Genomic DNA, 6,261 nt, shown 5'->3' on the forward strand with positions numbered 1-6,261 from the left:
GTATGAGGATCTTTTAATTATTATTATTATTATTCTGAGGATGGACCCTATTCATATGGAACAGGCCCAGCACAGGGGGCCACTGACTTGAAATTCAAGCTTCACAGAATATAGTGTTCATTAGGAAGAAGCAAGAGGAGGTAAAAGGAAACACATAAAGAAGGCTCCTAAGTCTACGAACGTGGCGACTGAAATTGCCTCACCATTGAGAACCACAAAAAAGTCTCTACACAGGAGTCTGACCTACATTTGAATCACGACAGCCAGTGTACCGCAGTGCAGTTGCACCCCTGCAGTCGTTAAGCCATCGTCCGCTAGTACGAATGGATTTGTAATCTGTAAAAGTACGACCCGAATCGCTTGGGTATAATGTTGATTTGTCTGCAATCACAAGACAGAGAAAATATAGAATTTAGGCCAAAGGCCAAGCGCTTGGACCTATGAGGTCATCCAGTGCTGAAACGGAAATTGACAGTAAAGGTTTGAAAGGTGTAACTGGAGGAAAACATCAAAGCATTTGCACTCTGAAATAATCGTTAGGGAGAGGGTGGAAAGTAAGATGGAAGAAAGAACACGAATGGAGTTACAGTAAAAGGAATGCAAGGGGTTGCAGCTGGAGGCCAAAGGGACGCTGCAAAGAACCTTATGTAATGCTTACAGTGCACCTCATGAGGCAAACTTATGACATTACCGCCCTGCGGGGTGTAACCACAAAGATGGGGAGAAAAGACACAGCAATCCCGAAAACTTTGGCCTCTGCAGAGGACCATCCTATTAGGATAAAGGATTCTTGCACCCATTGAATCCTCCCCCACACAAGAATGTTACGAGACCTGAGACCTATACATATTGATCACAAGCATATGTCAAAAAGCCTCAGGTATAAGATGCACTCATATGTATACATTTACGAGCACCTTGAAGTAGTTATGTATTTTTCTCGTATTTTCAACGCGTGATTATACATAGACACATAAGTATACCTACAATGTTTATTGATGGAAATTTCAAGTGGCTGCTCTTACTTATCTCTCATAGTTATCAGATGCTAAGATTATTATCATATGGACTTCATCCACACTTATCAGTGTCTCTCTTTCTCTCTCTCGTATTCATGACAAGGAATCAACATGTTTACTGAGTATCACTCAGGCACTTGTTTACTAATTCCCTACTCGATAGAGTCAGTCGAGTGATAAGATGTGCCTTGTATCTCCGATAGCTATTGTACTATTTGCATACATGCAGGTAGGCCTACACACTCTCTTGCTGTCGTATTTCTTCTTCTTCTTCTTCTCATTATTATTATTATTATTATTATTATTATTATTATTATTATTATTATTATTATTATTATTATTATTGCCCTGCGAGAAGGTCGAAACGTTACGTAATACCAGATATACCAGCTATACCAGCACCATACCAGCCCTTAAACCGAAGACGAACCCACGGCCCCGAAAACATGAACTACGCCTACGGAATAATACCTGCACTTACGACGACCCCTGCTTGACCTGGACCTGATATCCTGTCCGTTCCAATAAAAGATTACCTTCAGCATTTATGATTTTTGAAAATTCCCAATATGAATATTGGTCAGTTACTCAGAAACATCGCTGAGCCTGAGAAGCGAATTGTAAGGAAAATAGAAAAAACAATATATAAAATCAACTCGCTTAATTCTGCCATTCTTTTTAACAGTATTTGCCTAAAAGAGGGTCTTCTACCAAATATTATTATTATTATTATTATTATTATTATTATTTCTCCTTCTTCTTCTTCTTCCAAGTACGTCATTTCTACCCAGATGTTACGATTGCTTGAAGCTTGTTTTCACGCAATTTCCACTCGCCAGGATTTTGCTACGTATTTTACAGATGAAGGATTTGGTTGGTTATATTTTTGTTCTTGTTCCTTTGGCATATCAAACGAACATACCTTGAGGTCCTGTCCTCTGTTCTATCTATCTCGACTACTGTCACCGATTCATGATAAGCCTATAGCGTCTTCCTTCGCATCATCTTTCCACATCTAGTACAACTTTTTTTTTTACCAACTGTTCTTTATAGAATAGAAAAATAGAATTTAGGCCAAAGGCCAAGCGCTGGGACCTGTGAGGTCAATTCAGCCCTGAATCGGAAATTGACAGTATAAAAAGGTTTGAAATGTGCAACAAGAGGATAACCTCGCTTTTGCACTTTGAAACACTTGTTAGGAGAGGGTGGACAGTAAGATTAGAAGAAAGAGAATATGAACGGAGGTAAAGTAAAGAAAATGAAAGGGGCTGCAGCTAGGGGCCGAAGGGACGCTGCAAACATCCTGAATTAATGCTTACAGTGCACCGCATGAGGTGTACTACTAGCGGCACTAACACCAACGGGATGCTTTCCTTATTCGTTTTCACCTCTTATCTAAAGCAAAGATTATAGTTCGTCTGATCTTCCTGCCAAACTCCGGCCATGAATATCAAAATCCTATGGTTGCTCATCTTTTCGCTCGCTTAACAACAACTCTATCGCCTACCGATATCAGTCACTCAACAGTCGATTCGTGAAACATTTTCTTATCGTCTTCTCTATATCCTCTTGAATCTCTCCATCCACAACAGCATTCAACTTTTGCTATGTACACGTATTTCACATTTAGCTTTCCCCCTTTGCTCTCAAACTCATCTAACAGCTTCATAATAAAGACTTTATCAGTTTACACTCTTCTTCCTTATCTTTACACTCACCAGTCCTCTCCTATCATTCCCTCTGTTGTTCGTCATAGTTCCTTTGACTAAATCCTACCAGGATGTTTCCCGAATCTCTAAGTAAGACTACGCTTTAAAACTCTGCCAGTTTCCTACGTCTTTCTTAACCTTAGACAGAAGAATGGTTTTGCTGTCATCCGCTCCTTTTCAACCTTTTTCCTAACCCAGGAATACCTGATAAACCCTGGTCAGCCAGTGAAATCTACATCGCTGCAGCACCATTTCCCTTACAATCCGATCAGCGCGCCATTCGCAGTCTCCAAACTTAGTTTCCAATATAAGCAACGATCACTTTCGCAAACATTCTTTCTTGTCTTTCCCATTCTTCAAAAAACTTGACTTGTCATCTCCCGGCTGAGTTCTTTTAGGCTATTGGTCCTTCTATTGTCTTTATCCAGGACCTTTTCAAAATACTACCGCCATAATTCCAGTACCTCTTTATTCTACAGCTCAACATCTTCTTTTTCATCTTTTATTTACTTTTCCCTTTTAATATATATCTTCCTTAACCTCCACATTACACATCAGTCAGATCTATCTGAAGCTTTTCATGTATGAAGATTATGCTCTCAGGTTACTGTCTCCAAATGAACACTGTTTAGTTTCTAAACTGACACTACTCTCCTCCTATGGTGATATATCCACAACTGACACGGCAATTTATACTGTGAGTTTTGAACACTAATATTCAGCAGACACTGAAATACACGCCAATATTTGAGCAATAAGGTTGTATATTGTCCAGTATGCGTAACAGCATCAAATAGGCGTCATCAAGATTAGATGTAGACTACAGAAAACTAGGCGTAAAACTTAATTTCATCTTGTATATTGTTCACATTTCTTCAGCAGATTACCCGTGTAAAAATGACCGAATTCGTATACTGAATTACTTTCATGAAGTACATTATGCTGCGTCAACGTAAATTTCTTCTTAGCTGATCGATATGTGTGAATATCCTTATACCGATGTAATAAGGTATTATTATTATTATTATTATTATTATTATCTATTATTATTATTTGTTATTATTATTATTAGGTATTATTATTATTATTGTTATTTATGAATTACTGCTACTTGCAGATTTGTTCAATATATTTTTGAAGAATGTAATATAAAATGTTACCTTTTTTTCGAAGAACATCACAAATGCAAATGATATCAACTACATGTATCAATATATATATATATATATATATATATATATATATATATATATATATATATATATATACATATATATATGTGTGTGTGTGTGTGTGTGTGTGTGTGTGTGTGTGTGTGTGTGACTGATAAAAATGTTTTGTCACAACAGAATTCCATCTAACAAAAGGAGCCCATAAAATGCCAAAATATAGAGAGGAAATACTATATTTCAGAGGGTGACTCCCGCTGATAATCTTTCTTTAATCCTCTTAAGCGTTGGCTGAATGAAAGGGCGCATGGGATTCAGATGTCATTGATAAAGTTTTCATTCAACCAAAGCTTAAGAGGATTAAAGGAGGATTATCAGTGGGAATGGCCTAAATTGGCTTACCTGTGGATGGATCTCTTGGTATAAATACCCATTTTCTGTAACTTTTCTCATTCATGTATCTGAAGAGGGAGACAGCAGTCTCTGAAATATAGTATTTTCTCTCTATATTTTGGTGTTTTGTTTTATGGGCTCTTTTATTACACACACACACACACACACACCACACACACACACACACACACACACACACACATATATATATATATATATATATATATATATATATATATATATATATATATAATATATATATGTGTGTGTGTGTGTGTGTGTGTGTGTGTGTGTGTGTGTGTGTGCATATATAATATATATATATATATATATATATATATATATATATATATATATCTCCTTTCTTACGAATTGTTATATTTTTGCGTTTATGCTTACGTATCAGTCACATGGGCTGTTCGTAACTTATACAGATTCTTCTCATTTGAACTGTTCACGAACTTATCCATATAATATAACCATAAGGATTATAACAACGCAGTCAAAGGGTTAATAATTCCTTATTATTCGTTTAACGAATGATGAAATAAGGCATAATGAATTGAATATACAAACAAACAAACAAATTTGTTGTGAGCGTGTCATATCGGATGTACATAGTATTCCGAACACTGTGCTCATATAACTATTTCAGTCTGTTACGATTTATAGTAGCCAGTGAATCATCTATGGGTTTTGTGGGCGTGTCCAGATGGGAAATTGCGGGAGCTGACATAGAAAGCATGAGAGAACAAAGATGAGAATGCTGAGGTGAATTATGGGAATGTCGCTGCTCGAGAGATTGAAAAATTATGAAATAAGAAGAAGGGCAGGCATAGTAAAGATTGCAGAGGTGATAAGAGAGTCACGATTGAGATGGTACGGGCATGCGTTGAGGATGGATAACGAGGAGAGAGTGAAGAGGGCTTGGGAGCTAGGAAGAAGATCGAGAGGGAGACAGAGAATGAGATGGCGATAAAGTGACAGAAGATATGGAGAGAAGAGGTTTGGTGGAGGATGATGCCTTTGATAGAAGGCAGTGAAGGAGGTGCTTCAGACAACCGACCCCTTAATGTAGGGATAACGGTGGGAAAGAAGAATAAAGATGACGTGTATGTGTCACATGAACTAAACGTAACACAGATTGATGACGAAAAATTCTTCGGTGCGACATTAAGGTCATCGGAACAAACTGAGTCTTCTACCAATATATAGCAGATACGTAAACAGGGTCTGCATTAGTCATCTACTCTCAGAAGCTGTTAGGACCAGTGTACTCACGAAAGGATTCAGACGATAACTTTAAAATATCAGCTTAAGAATTCGTTAAAGGAATTTTCCTATAATTTTGAATATAAATAGAATATGAATGTTAGGGTTGAAAGGTGTAACAGGTGGAAAACCTTGCAGTTGTACTATGAAACAACTGCTAGAAGAGGGAGGAAAGTAAGAGAATATGAATGACGGTACAATAAAATGGATTAAATGGGTTGCAGCTAAAGAACGAAGGGACATTGCAAAGAACCTTATGCCTACAGTGCACCACGTGAAGTGCACTGACAGCAATAAGCCCCCTACAAGGTTCCGAACATTTGTTCCTCTGCGCGAGCGAGTGTTTTTCAATTGACGAAGAGGAAGCCGAAAGCTAAAACACCATCGTTCCTCATGTCCATTTCTCTAGGTGTAAATAAACACACACATAAATGTGCGTGCAGAAGAGATAGATATAGAAACACACAATGTACAGATACCTGGCGATAAGGAGATCCAAGTGATCTACATATCAAAGCAAGTAAGTGACTTATCTCATGATAACCAACGCTGAATAATATAAATGTCGATGGAGTAATCTTCAAAACACGAGAAATGTTTTCATATTCTAGAACGAACCTCTGATTCGATTAGAGCAAGTTGTCTCAAAGCGAAAATACATGCATCGAAACATGCATTACATAAAGTTTTTCATACAAA

Source organism: Macrobrachium nipponense, chromosome 40, assembly GCF_015104395.2.
Source record: "Macrobrachium nipponense isolate FS-2020 chromosome 40, ASM1510439v2, whole genome shotgun sequence".
Lineage (NCBI taxonomy): Eukaryota > Metazoa > Arthropoda > Malacostraca > Decapoda > Palaemonidae > Macrobrachium > Macrobrachium nipponense.